At 42.1% G+C, this 18,272-nt stretch overlaps 1 long non-coding RNA gene and 1 pseudogene across 3 annotated transcripts in view; one reads left to right on the top strand and one right to left on the bottom strand.

Moving 5' to 3' along the window:
• The window catches only part of LOC100735617 (10 kDa heat shock protein, mitochondrial-like), a 53,697-nt pseudogene extending 39,192 nt beyond the window's left edge, over window positions 1–14,505 (top strand).
• Window positions 1–18,272, bottom strand: part of LOC134471583 (uncharacterized) — a 137,322-nt gene that overhangs the window by 67,292 nt on the left and 51,758 nt on the right. The gene's annotated exons all lie outside the window — the stretch shown is intronic.

The following is an 18,272-nucleotide window of genomic DNA, read 5'->3' as shown; positions in this document are numbered from 1 at the left end:
ACTTGAACAATTATTTCTAAGATGACAATATGTAAACCATTAACTAGTGATTTCCTACTGTTCATTTTTTTCTTCTGTAAATCTGTATAACTTGTACCCTTTCACTTTTTTTTTCTTTTCTCCTTAAATAAAAAAAAACAATACACAATATGTTGATTGTTGTTACTCTCCTTCTAACCTGTTTTGCAACTGTTTTATTGTTATTTCTTACTTTTTTCTGTTTAAAATAAAAAATAATAATGGCTGAGACAGGATAAGTTCATGAATCAACACACTCAAAGAATGAATCCTGAGCAGGGTGAATAAAATAAATCCACACAGTAGTAAAATCGCAGATCGCTACAGATAATCCTTAAGTTAACCAGAGAGAAACGATAACACAGCTGTGAAGGGCCATTAGCCCAGTGGACACACTTCTCAGCAATAGAAAACAGTGGAATAATAGCTCTATAGTGCTTACAGACAGTAAGTTAAGCCAGCATTCGCACAGAAAAGCCTGCAGTTATGTACTTTCAAAAGATTAAAATTAAACCCAGGGGAAAGGAATACAAAAAGTGACAGCAAGAAACAGATAAAGTATGGATGTTTAAACAATTATAAATCATAAGAATTACTAACTTGGGAGCCGGGGGTGTAACTCAGTGGCGTAAGCACCTGCCTGGCAAGTGCAAGGTCATGAGTTCCAACCCTGATATCAAAAAAAAAAAGAAAGAAAGAAAAGAATTACTAACTTGGATACAGAAAATAAAAGTGGAATTAAACTTTTGAAAAAACAAGTACATGTAAGATGAGAGGGAAATCATCATGGCTAAAGCATTTAAAACCCCTATGTTATTTAGAATGAAGAAAGAAATATTTTATCGTTTTTATTTAGCAGACTTTTGCTTGATATTTGTTTTTCCCCTTTCTTGATTTCTGTTGGATTGATATACAGATTTTTTTGTTTATTTTGAGTGTCTTAATTACCTGTCCCTCTATTTAAAATTTTTACATTCAATTTCAAAATCTAAAACTAAGATGCTAGAAATAAATCCCAGAAATAGTAATCTCAACAGGAGAGACATGCCAGGTGACAGATATTATAAGATTCAATTCCAAAAATACAACTTTACTGCATGTTGTTTATAAGAGAAACTTGTGAAACCCAGGCACACAAAAGAATAAAAAATTAAAAGACAAGCCAGGCATGGTGGCACAAGCCTGTAATCCCAGCACAAGAGGCTGAGGCAGGAGGATCCGCAAGTTTGAAGCTAGCCTGAACTGCAGAATGAGACTTTGTCTCAAAAAAAACAAAAAGCTAAAAGATAATAATGGATAAGAAAACCTGAAAGAACATGGGTTGATAAATGAGTAAACACTGCGTGGTGTAGCAGATTCACAGTTTCAGGGAAGGAAAACAGAGTGACAACTCAAAGGAGCAGAATTCTTTCAGGATAGATAAAAATAGTCAGGAAGGGATGGTGGTGACTGCAGAACTAACCACACTGAACTGCACACTTTCAAAGAACGGATATTATCATACCCGAATCATATCTCAATAAAATACACAGTTTTCTTTTAAATATAGCCTCAAAAATACAGACCTATATGTGTGAGAGATATAACTGAACCCATCACAGTGGTGCAAATGCACCATTATGGAGAAACACATTTTTTGGTACCGGGAATCAAACTTAGGACCTTGCACTTGCCAGGCAGGCATGTATGCTGCTGAGCTAGATTCCTGGCCCAGTGGCAGAGATTTTTAGCATAGCTCTCTTGATAATTATCTTGAACAAGAAAGAGCTAGGTAAGAGATAGAAGCTTTGAGCCATATAATAAACAACCTATGGATTTGCACATAACCCTTCATACTGAAATTAAAGAAAACTCGCTTTCAAACTCAAAAGGATACAAGAGCTCACCATCTAGCAGGAGAGATGGCAAAACCAGGCTAAGGCTTCTCCTCTCCTTGGATGGCAGAGCAGGTGTGGCCTCACTAGAGCTGGCATGAGCCGGGATGATGGCACACCTGTCCCTCCTGCCACCAGGAGGAGCCAACAGGGTGGCTGTTCCCTCCCGCATCCCTGCGAGGATCTTCCCAGCTTTCAGGCTGCTCAGCTGCTGCCACCACCTGTTTGAGGAACCACTAACCAAGGCCTGACGGGGCCACAGTGAGGGACACCACTGCCACCCCCATCTCCCCAAGCCCTACTGAGTCATGATCAACACTGGAACAGTGGAACTGCTCTTAGGAAATCCCTGCAAGGGCTGCAGTCATGACCCCAACCCCACTGTTCATGCAGACATGGCAGGAGCTGTCAATCAAGCACCATTCCGCAGCAGTATGGCCCCGCTGTGCCATGCCAGCTGAGGCTGTCCTAGAACCCTGGCCACTCTGAGAGAGACCCGCCCTGGCTGCAGCAGGCTTCACACACAGACCTGTCCTGGATGACCCTGCCCCGCCTGCCACCCCACCAAAATTCCAAAATAGGCCCACAAGATGCAGGGGACTGCCACACATAGGCCATCCTTCTCTAGAAAAGCAGTGACCCCCTCATACTCCTCAAGTCAGTGCAGAAGGGCTCTCTCCTCTGTTCTATCTTCTGTGCTGCAACACAGGCCACAGTAAAGCCTTGCTCTAGTGTTCTTCCGACCTGCCTGTGATTTTCCTCTCATGCATAGTAAGCTAAACACAATGCACTGCAATAACCAGAGGGCTGCTGAACAGCTCTAGGAGGGGAGACAGCTCAGTGGCCTGTGGAAGACCCCAGAGAACCCCCAGACGGCACTGCAAGAGCTCCTAAAAGCCACTAAGGGAGCTTCAAAACCCAGCTGCTGAGTGGAATAGCTGGGAGCCACCAGGAGCTGTAACACTAAGAGCTAAGAGGCTCTGTCACCCTGCACTCAGGCTGTAACACTGAGAGACACTGACGTTCAAAGCCTGGGGCTTCAACATCAAGGAAGCAGCACTTGGCAGCTCGTGATTTCTATCTGAATTGAGCAAGAACCCCAGCTGACTGTAAGAGCCTGGAAACTTGGATGGCCACCCTGCCCTTAGGAAGCCCTGGAGGGGTGGACAAGCGTGCCATCAGCTGATTTCCTCTTACACGTGCCTAAGAATCCACACCAGCCAGTCATACAGGTACAATATCCTAAAGAAGAATTTCAGCAAATGCCTCAGATTCAACTTCATAGAGTGCATCACCTGACCACTATGAATAAAAACTGCACACACTCAAGGACAAAAAGATAACTGAAGCATGTCCACCCACATGAAGAATTAAATGTGTAACAGAAAGAAAACAAAATCAGAAAATACTTCCTATAAAATTATTACTGAGGCTTCTGGTAAAGATGGTGGATAGATAAGAGCAGATTATAGAGGCTCCCTGAGACAGACAACTCAGATGCTAAAATAACAGCATGGGGAGCCCCAGACAGTGGAAGATGGATCCTCTCAACCAACCCAGGAAGAAACTAAAGTAAAAATAACCAGTCAAGCATGCAGTCCTGGGACTACTATTGAGGCAGCTAAGATTCTGTGCTCTTGCACGCCCAAATTCCCACCGCTTTGACTCACTGGAATCGCATTCATACAGAAGTGCAGTCGCACTGATGTCAGAGATTGGCGAGCCCAAGGGAGAATGGAGCCAGCAAGGGACCTGCATTGACCTGCGGTGAGTAGTAGGAATAAAACCCTCCCACAGGAAAGGGGCACCAACAGGACGACATTTTGGAATCACGCAGGACTGGCAAGAATGGGGAACAGCAGTGACTTTAGTCAGTTGTTCCCTTCCCAGACAAGAGTGGTGGGGTAAGCTGGGCTTGGGTCATGCCCCTGGCTGAGACCCAGTAAGTTGTCCCAAACCAATTCCCTACACACAGTGCACACTAACACTAACACAGTGAAGGCCTCAGCAGGTTGACTGACTCAGAGGGGAGGAGCCAGCTTACACCACCCCTGTTTACACTTCAATAACACACTAGAGTGGGCAGGATCACCTAGCCAATGTGCTTTAGAAGAACTGTAATCAACAGGCAAGGGACTGGGACCTCCTCCATACACCTGTATGGAAGAAACAAAAAATATGAGAAGAGGAAGCAACAAGAAAAAGTCCCCAGCCCTCAACCCTGAGAACATTGATCCAGGAGAGGTAAATACAAAAGAGATTGAGGACAGCAAACATGCAATATCAGACACAGCACCAGTGGACATAAAGAGATATCTTCAGGACCTCATAGACGGGTTCAAAAGTGAAATATTTAACCAAGTAAAGTAAGATACAAGAAATGCTAAGTACCTGTCAAGACACAGATGGAAGAATGGAGGAGCACAAAAAAAAGGAGAGAAATGTTTGATGAAGAATATAAAGAAAACACAGAATACATGAAGCAGATTCAAAGAGATTACCAGGAAATAAAAAACTCCATTGAAAGCTGGAAAAACTGCTTGAAAGAAACTAAGGATAGATTATCCAGACTGGAAGACAGGTTTGCAATGTGGGATCATGAAAGGAAAAATTACATTAAAATAACAAGGAAACAGGCAGTAACAATACAAAGGCTAGAAGATGACAAGAGGATCTATAACTTAAGAATAAAGAATGTGAGTAAAGAAGCAGAGGTACAAACAAAGGAACTACAAAAGCTATTCACAGAAATAATTAAGGAAAACTTCCCAAGCATAGGAAAAGGAAATGATATTCAGATGCGCGAGGCATACAGAACTCCTGCCACCTACAACCAAACAGACCTACACCCAGGCATATACTAATCAAGATCCCAGAAATTCAATATAAGAATAGAATATTAAAAGGTGTCAGAGAAAAGAAACAGATAACCTATAAAGGAAAACCCATCAAAATCATGGAAGACTTCTCAACACAGATCATCAAATCCAGAAGAGCTTGGAGCAAAGTATTCCAAGCTCTGAAAGAAAATAACCTCCAGCCCAGATTGATGTACCCTGAAAAACTGTCTCTAGAAATTAATGGAGAAACAAGATGCTTCCAAGACAAAGAGGAACTGGGGGAATTTGAGACACCAATCCAACTCTACAGAGGTTACTGAAGGACATTCTAGAGAGAGAAAAGTACCAGGATTCCAGGAACAGCGGCAGAGAGGCCTCAGTGAATGGAGCAGAAAGTGGGATGAAGGAGAAAAGCAGACAAATGGCAGAAAAAGAGCATGACAGAAATGAGGCAGAGAAGGTTGGCTATAATCTCTAATATAGAAGGCCTTGATATACTTAAAAAAATAAAAGAGAGAACACAGGCAGAGTAGATCAGGAGGTAGGGTCCACTGAGGTGCTCTTTATAGGAAAAATAATTAACCTGAAAAAGGGTACATGGACTGAAAATCAAATATGAGAAAACAATGCTCTATGTGACAGGGAACCAGAGAGTAATAGGGGCAACTAGACCAGTATTTGTTGATAGGCTGGAAAGACAGGCTTTAATAGGTAAAGGAATACAACTAGAGATCAAGTCCAGGAGGGAGAAGATTCAGAATCACTCAGGTAAATAGTAGGTTGCCCCCCCAATCTAAAAACTGAGGGTGTTGGTGAGACCCAAAAATGTACAGTGCACCCTGGGGGAGTGAAAGGGGAGGAATAGTCTTTTAGAAGATATAGTTAATAGTGTATCAGGATTTGATACCCCTATTACTTGCACTGCTCTGCTTAGATTTTATTCTGTCCCCGTTTGTCTATCTGCACTAGATCTGAGGGCACAGACAGCTATCCCAAAAGTAACAGGATATAGTACAGTAATTATATTTAAGTTCCTATTAACTTAATCTGGAGCCCTGTATAACTTATATTGTTTTATCATGACTCATCTTAGTTAAATCTGGTTTGTTCGATTGTTAGTTGGTATTGACAGATTTTATTCAAAACTGTTATGATAATATCAAGTCTGAGAGTATAGGCAACTACACTGAAGATGACAAGATTCACTACGATACCCATTCTGGTTTGATTGTTTCCTGCTTTTGAAGTTTTACACTATCTACAATGTTTTTAATATTATTGTTATTAATATTGTTATGTACTGCTATATTCAATTGAACTATGTCTGATGATATAGACAGTTCTATTGAAGATAACAAGAGACCACACAATAACCATGGTAGAACTCTCTGTACAGTGATCTTATACGTCTTTTTTGTTTCATGTGTTTATAGAAATATGTTTTGTTTTGCTTTGCTTTACTTTGTTTCTCCCTCTAACATAGAAAGGATAGAAACACATGTTAAGACTTATGCTTGTGGGGCTGGGGTTTTAGCTCAGCAGCATAAGCGCCTGCCTTGCAAGCAGGCAGTCTTGAGTTCGATCCCTGGTACCGATAAAAATGAAAAAGACAAAAAAAAAGACTTATGCTTGCGTAGAACCTATAAACAGTTTACGAGAACTGATCATAACCCAGGATGAAGTGAACAAATATGGATAACTGCATGTATGTTTAAGTGTGTAGGATTGATAACCATATTACTAAGTTTTTGATGGATAGTTGAACAGAACCATTTGCAGTCTCGCTGTTTGAATCCCCACTTTATATGTTTCACTTTTGTGTCTTGAAAAAGTATAAGAGGACAATATGTAATCATCAACTAATGATTTCTTACTGTTTATTTTTTCTTTGAAAGTATGTACTATTTCTACCCATTTTCTGTTTTGTGTAGTCTTTCTTTAAATAAAATTTAAAAAACAATTACTAATGATATATTTATATATAATGTTTGCTATGTAGAAGAAAAAAATCACAAATTTGAGCGCAGGTCAGGATACTTAGCAACTCAGGCAGACCCTGTCTCAAAATTTAAAATTTTAAAAACTAGCTGGGGCTGACCGGGGATTTAGCTCAGTGGCATAAGCACCTGCCTGACAAGTGTGAGGTTATGAGTTCGATCCCTGGTACAAAAAAAATTCCATGTGCTGAAAAACTAGCTGGGGATGCATTTCAGTACCGCCATTGCTCCAGGGTCAACCAAGAAACAGAGAAAGAGAAAGAGAAAGAGAAAGTGAGACAGGTAAAGGTGGGGAGAGAAATTATCAAAGAAAATGGGCTGAGGATGTAACTCAGTGGTAGAACATTTGTTCAGCTTGTGCAAATCCCTGGGTTCAATCCCCAGAACTGAAAAAATAAAAGTTACAAAAATAACAATTGAAAGGGGAGATTTAATTGTTGGAATAAAGATCAGCAACAAAACGTAGCCTCTCCAGGATCTGGCATTAAGACACCCAGAAAACAATTTGGGGAAGAAAAACAGAAACAGATCTCCAAGAATCAGAAAGGAGCTGGCAGGAGAAGCTGGAGACTGAGCACAACACAGAGAAAAGAATGGAGCAGAATGGAAAGGTAACCCTGACTCCGGGGCAGGGATCTGTCTCGGCTGACACAGTGTAAGAGAAACAACAGACCAGGCTCGAAGTGCTAGCCCCAAGAAAGCCCACAGTTACTGTAAGCTGCAAAAAGAGAACCAGGTTTTGCTCTGAAAGTAACTCCTTCTTCATGGCACTCTAGAGTGGGAGAAGGAATCCAGGGTAGGAACTGTGGTATTTGAGAGTGTTTAATCAGCAGCCACTTTTAGGGGAGGGGTTAACTGAGCTGCAGGACAACTACACTTCAGAGTTTCTTGGGGTCACCTTTCCACAGTGACTGGGTGGGAGATGGCCCCAAGAGGCAGCAGCAGAGAGGGTGTAGGCCAAACATTGACTTACCATGAAGTTCAAGCTCAGGCTGGGAAGGACACAGCGATGCTGCCCTCGTAGTGAGGGCCTGTGTGCTTCTGAAATGGGCTGAGAATGCAACTGGGGCCTTAAGTCCAATGGACTGCTTGACCCCACCCACCCCACTGCCTATGTCCAGTGCAGAGCTCAGTGATCTGTCTGCTTCCCCATCTGCCAATGTGATCAGAGATACGCCTTGGCTTGGACAGTAGCCACCACCTGGGGTGCAGGACAGAGTGGGCTCTGGAGCAGGGAGGGAAGGCATTACAAACTCACAGGCCATAAAGCTAGGCAGAGAAAGCCGGGGCCTGGGACATACAGAAGGCCATGGAAATGGGAGGGAAGGGAATGAAATACAGCCCCAGGGGGGACATCACTGACCATGCCCAGCAGGAAAACTGTGGCAAGAGTCAGCATTCACACACAAAACCCGAGTGTGGAACAGAGTAGCCTTCGTAGTGACTCCTAGTCCTCACCCAGCACCTGGAGGACTCCAGTACTGCTGACCCTGAAAAGAAACAGCTCGCTCAAAACACGGAGGAATTATTTTCCCTTTTGTTTCATTTGTGGTTTTTTTTAAGTTTTAAGAGTTTTCTTATTTCCATGTTCTTTTTTACTCCTTATGTTGTTCTCTTTTTTTCTTTTCTGTTATTTTATCTGATTCTATTACTTTACTTTTACTCCTTAATATATCCTGTTCCTCATTTTCCTCTCCTCCACCTTGTCTTCCATTTCTTTTTAAAATCCTATTTTTCCATTTTCTACTTTCCTACCCTCCATCTTCACAAGCTGTATTAATCTGTAGCTGTTTTGTTGATTCTATGCCTGTTATGGTTGATGCATTGTGTCAACCTGAGAAGTTTAAAAATTTAACTAGGAGAGGCAGCAGGAAGCTAGGATCCTGGCGTTGTAAATAGCCTCAGTCTGAGCACGAGGAGGGCACAGAGGTGGGGTGAGTGCTACATCCTCCCTGGGAGATCACAGCCTGTTTACAAGATAAGGGATGAAAAGAGGCTGGTTCTCCCCCTTTTTCCCTGGCTGCTTTTGCTGGCCGCTGCCTGAAGAGTTGCCCCTCTACCATGCCACCCTGCCTTGGAACCAGCTGACTGTGGACTGAAACCTCCACAAATAGTGAGCTAAACAAACCTTTCCTTCCTTCATTTTGGGTGTTGTGTATTTCATCCCAGCAATGAAAGAAAAGTAACCAAAACAATGCCATTCTTATGGCATTATTTTCTATGGTTGATAGTGACACATTAGTTGTATTGAATAGATGTTTACTGTATGTCAAAATTTGATTTGTCTGTGTGTCCATAATCACAAATCCCTTTTATTGTTAAGGGTGGTACAGAAGAAGCTTTTACTTCTCTGGTGGTATGTCAATCCGGTGGTATGTCAGAGTTTATTAGAGAAACAGACATAACACAAGATATACAAATGTGTAAGAAATTACACAACCTACTAAAGAGGGTCACCCACACAGTTGATGGGGAGGTGTGCAGAGGGTGCCTGCACAATGGAGGCCGAAGGGCCCAGCCCAAGGTCCAGAGCTCACTGCAGTGTCCCGTGCAAGTCCGTATCAGGGGCCCTGACCCAACACTGCAGAATCTATGACGAAAGCTAAAGAGCAGAAGCCAGAGTCTGCATCAGAAGCCAGGAAAGGACTCCAAGCTGAAGGCGAAGACTGGAGCGGCAGGCTGCTGCTTGCCGCCGTCTGCCGCCCTCCCTACCACGGCCACGAGCTGTTTCCCCTCTGTGACGCCCCTCGGCCCTGCAGCCCTGCTTTGGGGCCAGCCCACTACTGACTCAAACTTCTGCAAATTATGAGATGAAATAAACTTCTCCTCCTTTAACTTGGAGTGTCAGGTATTTTGTCTCAACAACAGGAAAAGTAACTAAGACAGTCTTGGACACTATGACTGTTGCTGATTTTTTTCTGTATGCCATTGTTGAGGATACTGCAGCTCATTTCTGGAGAACTGGGTGCTGGGCCAATTTCATTGCATTTTCCTCCCCCCAAATAAATGGACATAGTTATATTTTAGGACAGAGGCAAAGATCTATAGTTAGCCAAACTCTGTGTCTCCATCACTAGATGGAGACACTAACTGAAGCAACCTCCATGCTCACAACAAAGTCTGTCTGCTCCAGTCAACCCGCAAACATCAGCACAAGAAGCAAATATACAAGTATGAGAAAAGACAGGAAAATGCCTGCAAAACTCCTAACTCCCTCAAAGCTGATCCATGGCACATCATGGGAGAAAATCGAAGCCAAAGAGCTGAGTTATATGAAATGATAAAAAAGACCAAAAAATCAATAAGGTGTTCAGCAGCCTAAAGTGACATAACTAAAGATGATAATAGACAATAAATAAATGAAGACACCAGTAAAAAGCTGGCTGAACCAACCCAAATGATACAATACGTGAGTGACCATTTAGCAATGAATTAGGCTCCATGAAAAGAGGCCAAATTAAAATCCAGGAGCTCAAAGTTCTGCTAAAACAGTGGGCAGCAGAAGCAAACAATGTGAGGACAGAGTGTCTAACCAGAAGATAAGGCTGCTGCAGGTGACCATATCCTCAGAGGTCCTTAGAAACAAGAGGATGTGGAAAACGGATCCACAGCTGCTGAATGTGTCAAAGAAGACTCATCTAAGATTACTTGGAATTAGTGAAAAGTTGGACCACATGACATAAAAAATGTGTTTATAGAAATCATAGCTGGAATGGTGGTGCACACATATAACCTCAGCACCCGGGAGGCTGAGGTGAAAGGGTTGCTGCCAGTTAAAGGCCAGCCTGGGTGGCAGAGTGAAAGCCTATCTCAGACAAACAAACAGAACAGAAATCATAGCAGAAAACTGCCAGGTATGGGGAAAGAATTTAATGTAAACATAAGTAGGGCACACAGAGCCCCAAATAGCCATAATCAGAAAAGAAACTTTCCACAACAATCACAATCAAAATCCCAGAATCCCCACACACGGGCAGAGTCTTAACAACTGTTACAGAAAAACAACAAATCCTTTACAAAAAATAAAGTCATTAGAACTATAGTAGTCTCTCTTTTTTTGAAGAACAGAATATATTTATTAAGGAAAGAAAGCTTCCATGAGAGAGACAGAAGTGGTCCTAAGTTGGTTTCCCTGTAGCAGACGCTTAACACAAACCTTAAAGTCCAGAAGAGCCTGGGGTGAAGTGTTTCAAAAACCTGCATCCTAAGTTGATACATCCTGCATTGGAGAAACAAGGTCTTTCCATGACAAAGAGCACCTTCAGAAGTTTGTGGCCACCAAATAAGAATTCCAAATATTCTAGAAGACATCCTAGAAAGAGATAAGGAAGTCAACAAGGCCAAAAAAAAAAAATCCACTGAAGTGCATATACCACTCAGAACAAGCAATAAGCAAGGGGAAAAAGCAGAAATCAGCAACAGGAACAAATACAATGACAGGAATAATCAATACCTTTCGGTAGAAACTCTCAACTCCCCAACTGAAAGACACAGATTCACTGATTGGATTAAAAAATAAAACCCAAAGGTACGCTACATACATGAATCACATTTAACTCAAAAGGAAATTCATATAAAAATCAAAGAATGAAAAACTATATTGCAGGTCAAGGATTTAGCTCAGGGGCAAAGCACCTACCTGGCAAGTGCAAGGTCGTGAGTTTGATCCCCAGTACAAAAAAAAAAAGAGAGAAAAAGAAAAACTGTATTTCATGCAATGGGAGCCCCAAAACAAGCAGAAATGGCTATACTATTTTCAGACAAGGTAGACTTCAAGCCAAAACTGATTAGAGGAGGCAAAGAAGGATACCATATATTGATTAAGAAAAAATTCAACAGGAAGAGATAACAATTATAAATATATGTAGACTGAACACAAGCACACCTAACTTTATAAGCACTGCCGGACACAACAGAAAAATATCAACACAGTGATAGTGGGGGACCTTAGTATCCCATTATCACAAATAGATCAACTAGACAAAATCCACAAAGAAATGTAACAGTTGAGCCACCCCCTTGAACAAATGGATTTAATAAATCTAGAGTATTCCACCCAATAACAAAACACACATCCTTCTCAGCAGCGCATGAAACTTTCCCCAAAACAGACTACACACTAACCCATAAAGCATACTTAAATAAATATAAAATAAAATTATCCCATGAATATTATCATAGTGCAATAAAACTAGAAAATAATATCAAAAACACCACAAAAATGTTGCAAACTCATGGAAATTAGATGACACACCCTTGAATAATTAGTGGGTCATGGAAGAAATGGGATGTTCCTAGAGTCAAACAGTGATGTCAGTACAACATACCAGAAGCTGGGTACACGATGAAAGCTGTCCTAAGAAGGAAGTTTGTAGCTGTGACTGCCCACACTGGGAAAACAAAGCGAGTCCAAATAAATAGCCTAATGAGGTACTCAAGGCCCTTGAAAAACAACGAAAACCCAAGTCTAAGGCTCACACATGGAAGGAAATTATGAAGATCACAGTACAAATAAATGAAATTGAGACTTTAAAAAAAAATCATTGAACTGCCAGGGATTTAGCTCAGCAACATAAGCGCCTGCCTGGAAAGCGCAAGGTTGTGAGTTCGATCCCCTGTTAAAAAAAAAAAATCATTGAATCAAAGAACTGGTTCTTTGAAAGAATAAATAAATGACAAATCCTTAGCCAAAACAGGAAAGAAAAGACCCAAATCTATACAATTAGAAATGAAAAAGCTGACATCACAACAGATACCACTGAAATTCAGGAGATCATTTTTAATTTCTATGAAAAACTATACTCCAGGGCTGGGAATTTAGCTCAGTGACCTAAGTGCCCTGCCTGGCAAGCGTGAGGTTGTGAGTTTGATTCCCTGTACCACCAAATAAAAGAAAAAAGAAGAACTATACTCCAATACATAGGAGAATCTTGAAGAAATGGACAAATTCCTAGATATTAATGAATTACCAAAAGTGAACCAAGAAGATATAAAAACCCTGAATTTTAACAATGGGCAGTGAAATTGAAGCACTAATGAAAAAAAACCTACCAACTAAGAAAACCCCAGGACCCCGTGATTCATTGCTGAATTCCACAAGAACTTCAGGGAGGTTATAACACCAAATTCCTCAAACTCTTTAATGAAGTAATTTCTGGAAACTGGCATTACCCTGATTCCAAAAACAAACAAAGACCCCACCAACAAAAAGGAACTACAGGCCAATCTCTTTAATGAACGTAGATGCAATAAGACTCAACAAGATACTGGCAAACAGAATGCAACAAATCATCAGAAAAATCAAACATCACCTCTCAGGGAAGCAAGGATGGTTCAGTATTTGCATATCAATAAATGTAAAGTCACATAAATAGAAACAAAGACAAAAATCACATGACCATCTCAATAGAAAAAGTCCTCAACAAAATCCAAAGTCATTCGTAACAGGGAAACCTTGACATAAACAGGTACAGAAGGACCTTGTCTCAATCTGTAAAAGCCATTCATCACACACCTACTGCCGACATCATACTAAACGCAGAAACACTGTAAGCTTTCCCCCTAATACGAGGACAAGGATTCTCCTGTCCTCCCCCTGTTCAGTATAGTACTTGGAACACTAGCCAGAGCAATCAGCCAAGAGAAATAAAAGGGGCATGTAAAGGAAAGGAAAAATTCAAATTATCATTGTTTGCAACCAACATGATTTTCTACATAGAATTTCCACCAAAGACTCTTAGAATAGCCAAATTGAATAGTGAAAACTCAATAAGAAACAACTGAGGAAACAATACCGTTCACAATACACCAAGAAAAACTGAATACTTAAGAATTAGCCTAGCTAATGAAGTGAAAGGCCTCTAAGTGAGAACCCCAGTACTATGAAAAAGGAAATCAAGGACTTCAGAACATGGAACAGAGAGGCAGGCATGGCAGCACTCATCCATAATCCCAGCACTCGGGAGGCTGAGGCAGGAGGGTTGTTCCAAATTCAAGACCAGCCGGGCTCAAAGTGACTCAAGGCCACCCTGAACTGCTTAGTAAGACCCTGTCTCAAAAAGACAAAACAAGAATAGAAAGATATGCCCTTGATTCTGGATAAGCAGAGCCAATATATTCAAAATGGCCATTCTTCCAAATTTGGTACATGGATTTAATGCAATCACAAAAAAAATATGCTTTAGAGAAGCACAGTTCAATAGCCAAATCTTGGAACTGGTCCATATGTCCATCACCAGTTAAATGGATTAAAAATGTGGTGTTTGCACCATGGGGCTCTACTCTGCTATAAAGAAGGATACTTTCACCAGGGGTTTAACTCAGTGGCACAAGCACCTGTTTGGCAAGTGTGAGGTCCTGAGTTCGATCCCTGGTACCAAAAACAAAGTTTAAAAAAAGGTCATGTATCCAGGGGCCGGAGTGTGGATTTCTCTATGTGGTAGCCCTGCGGAGCTGCGGGGCAGGAGCCACAGCAGGACAGGCATTTCGGAAGTTTCTCCTGCTGTTTGACCGAATATTGGTAGAAAGAGCACAGCTGAAACTGTCACCAAGGGTGGCATTATGCTTCCAGAAAAATCTCAAGGCAAAGTACTGCAGGCCGCTGTGGTAGCCCTGGGGGCGGGCTCAACGGGAAAGGGTGGAGAGGTCCAGACAGTCAGTGTGAGAGTTGGGGGTGAGGTTCTTCTTCCAGAATATGGAGGCGCCAAAGTAGTGCTAGGTGACAAGGATTGTTTCTTATTTAGAGATGGCGACATTCTTTGAAAATACGTAGAGTGAAGTAAGTCACTGTTGAAATGATGTCACACAGCGCTGCCCGTTCTACTGACATTCTGCAGGCTTTCATCATGTAAATAATGTCCATGTCTCTTTTATAATAAACTGATGACATCCACGATCTCTAAAGTTTAGTTTCACTGCACTGGTATAAATACTTCCAAATAAAACATGTAAATGAGAGGAAAAAAAGAAGGGTACTTTCGGGTCATCTGTGGATAAATGGATGCACTATAACATTAAGCAAAATAAACCAGACAGCATGGCTTCTCTCATATGAGAAACCACAGCAGCTTACTTCTTTCTCGTTGCTGAGACAGAAAACCCGATACCCAAAGCTAAAGGAGTCGAGGTCAGTTTTGGCTCACGGTTATAACAGTTTCAGTCAGCTGGCTCCAAGGCAGGGGACAGTGCAGAGGACATCCCATGGCAGGCAGGAGACAGCACAGCAGGGAAGCAGTGAGCAGGAAGTGGCAGCGGCAGCCACAGCCCTCTTTCTGTCCCTCTGTGCTATCAGTGCCTCCCCTTAAGGGACCACGAATCAACCCAGCGCCACACACTCTAGATCCAGCCACCACCACAAAGTTGCACCTCTGACTGGATGAGGCTTTCTGGGGACATCTGACACAGCCAGAATACACGTATAAATACATTGAAGAGCAAAATATAAGATAGATAACAGGAACAGGAGCTGGGCATGGTGGCACACACCTATAATCCAGCGCTTGGGAGGCTGAGGCAGGAGGACTGCTGTGAGCTGGGGGCGGCCAGTCTGAAGCACATAGTGAGACCCTTGTTTCAAAAAGCAACAACCAAGAATTAGGAAGTAGGGAGATGTATCTTTGGCAAATGGGAAGACAACCAAGAGACAAAGAGAGCTGTGCGGGAGGGAAAGGGATGGGGACATAGGAAGAATTACGATGTGTTAGGTGCATGTGCCAACTCCCCACGATGCACAGTGCAAGAAAGGAAAGGAGAGAGAAGGAAGCAGCTCACAGAAGGCCAGGCTTTATTAGGACAGAGACTGGGAGGCCCCGGGCTCCCACGGGCCCAGAGCAGCCCCGTCTGGCAGGGTAGGCGAGGGAAGGAGGAGGTCCGGGCCTGCTGTTCTCAGGACCGGGTCTCTGCGTCTGAGCTCACGGCCCGTCCTGCAGCTGAGGGGTTTCCTGGCCCAAAGTCTGCGGGCCCTAGATCTGGAGTGTTTGGAGCAGCGAACAGGTTTAATGGGCTTCAAAATTAACGGGGCACCAAATAATGTGGGGAAGACCTGGGACTCCTGGGGAAACGTGCCCTGGCCTTTCCCTTCAAATATAATCATTATATACGGCAAACATGCACTAACAAAGGCAGAAATAAAAATTAAATAATAACAATAAAGTAAGCCAAAAGAAAGTAAAAAGCAAAAAACAGAATTTAAGAGCAACGGCAGAAATTTTTAAAGCAGAAAAAAAAATTATTCAAAAAGGATTTTAAAAGCTGAGAGCTAGTTCTTTGTAAAAACTAATAAAATAGAAAACAGCAAAACTGATCAGGAAAAAGAATATAAACTACATTAGGAGTAAAAAAAAAAAGACACTTATTACAGAGCTAGCAGAGTGGTTTTTTCCTTGAGAACTCATTATTGTGAACCACTTCATGAAATTCATATGAAAACTTAAGTTAAATGGACCATTTGCTAGAATAAAAAGTGATTTGCTAAGATGAACTCAACAAGAAATGGAAAACCCAAATAAGCCTATAAAAGAAAGCAAATCAATAGTTAATCTGCACACAAAAACAAAAACGAAGAGACCAGATCCAGACAGTTTAAGAGGCAGCTCTATCTTGCACAGAATGTTTCAGAAAATAGAAAAGAAAAGAAAGCTCCTCAGTTCATTTTATGATACTAGTAAACTCTGAAACAAATGCCAGAGAGCAATAAAAGACATGAAAATTATAGGCCAATCTCACTCATGAACAATAGGAAAAGTCTAAATGAAACTCTAGAAGAAAATACATCACAACCAATAAGGATATATGCAGGAGACAGCAACCTCAGGAAATCTATTCAGGTAATTTACTAATAATACTAACACAGTAAAGAAGAAAAACTATCTGTGAACACCTCGGCAGACACAGGAAAATGACTGAACAAAATTCTCACTCATTTCCCATTTTTAAAAATTTTTAAGAAATGAGGAATAAAAGGCAATTTCCTTGAGTAGTAAATAAGCACTGAGAATTATCCATAATCGTCATCTTCAGTCTATGCCATTCACAGCCAGACGCCAGCCCCTTCCTGTGAGTCAATGCTGCACAGCCCACGGGAAGGAGAACACGAAGACAGCCCCTCTTGGTGTGTGGGTACCAGGAAGAGCCAAGCGTCCCCCACCCCTGTGAGTGACCGGCTGATCCAGAGAAACACAAGCCCAGACGGTAGCTACTGAAGCAAAATACCTCTTAATGCGTGCAGTGTTTAGGGTTTCATCAACTTTGCAGGTCTTCAGCCAGTAATCCAACCATCTATTTAGAGGATAACACACAGTATAGCATCCTTGGGGCACCTCCTTCTGACAGTGGTAGCCGTGGTTAATTCCCTATTATCTTGTTTTAAAGTCCTGTATCATTTTCATTGTTTGGTTTGGCTTTATTTTGTTTTGTCTTATTTGATTTTATTATATCTGCTGGCATGGGCAGCTATTTCACAGATAATAAGATACAGTATGATAGCCATTTTGGATTTACCATTATCTTGTTTTGAAATCCTGCATCGTGTTCATTAGTTTGTTTTTATTGGTTCTACTCTGTTCTGGTTTGTTTGATTTTCCTATGTCTAATGGTATGGGCAACTATTTTGAAGACAACAAGAGGCATTATAGTAGCTATTATTGATTTCCTATTATCTTGTTTCAAAATCCTATATCACTTACACTGTTTTGATTGGCTTTATTTTATTTTGCTTCATTTTATTCTCTTTAAAATAAAAAATAACAATCCTCATTAAACCTAAACCAAACCACCCCTCAAAATTTATCTTTGAGACAGAGTACTGGTGCCTGAAGCTGAGCAGGTAGTGTGGTCTCTCGGGACACCAGGCAGCTTGGTCACTGCTACTGACCAGCTGCTGCCATGGCCTCTCTTCTTCCCTCTTCTAGGCAAAAATTTTTACTGGGGTTCTGGTCATTTGCTGGACACAGGGGAGGGCTGGGCTTCTCCTGTGTCCACAGTCACCAGAGGGCATGAAGGAACTGCACGAGGACCCACACGTCAACTGCGGGTCTCCCAGAACCTCCCCTGGGAGTAGCACTGCCTGTGACCTGCACTTAGAGCCCAGGAGAAGGGCTCTAAGTCACCTTCGTGTGGGACAGAGTAAAGTCGTGAATGGCCTGGGCCATGGCGATTCCTGCCTGGCCGTGTGGAAGCCGCATTGCTCGCCCAGCTCTCAGCTGCTCTGGGCAGCTGGGAATGAGCCGGGTGCATCCACCCCCACAGCCCTCCCTGGGGATCTCCCACCTCCCAGCCTCCTCTCTGGGGCCCTTGGAGGCCACGTACTCAAAACAACCCAGGCCCCTTATGCAGGCTTTTAAAGAACCAGTCAGCCATCAGCGCTAAGTGTTCCAAAATTTAAGTGAGCAAGAGATAAACTTGTGTTTATTACAGATGCTGAGATCTTGCAGTCCTTATAGCAGCTCATATTGCCTCAACTAAGAGAAGTAACTGTACCATATACAATTTCTAAGGTTAAAATGTTAAACCCACTTCCCTGGGAGTCAACAACCCATCCATCAGAT

This window comes from Cavia porcellus, unplaced genomic scaffold (genome assembly GCF_034190915.1).
Source record: "Cavia porcellus strain 051 isolate PalLab524CR breed Dunkin Hartley unplaced genomic scaffold, mCavPor4.1 scaffold_19, whole genome shotgun sequence".
NCBI classification, from domain to species: domain Eukaryota; kingdom Metazoa; phylum Chordata; class Mammalia; order Rodentia; family Caviidae; genus Cavia; species Cavia porcellus.
The sequence above is the reverse complement of the archived record's forward strand: the minus strand, read 5'-3'. Positions and strand labels throughout refer to the sequence as shown.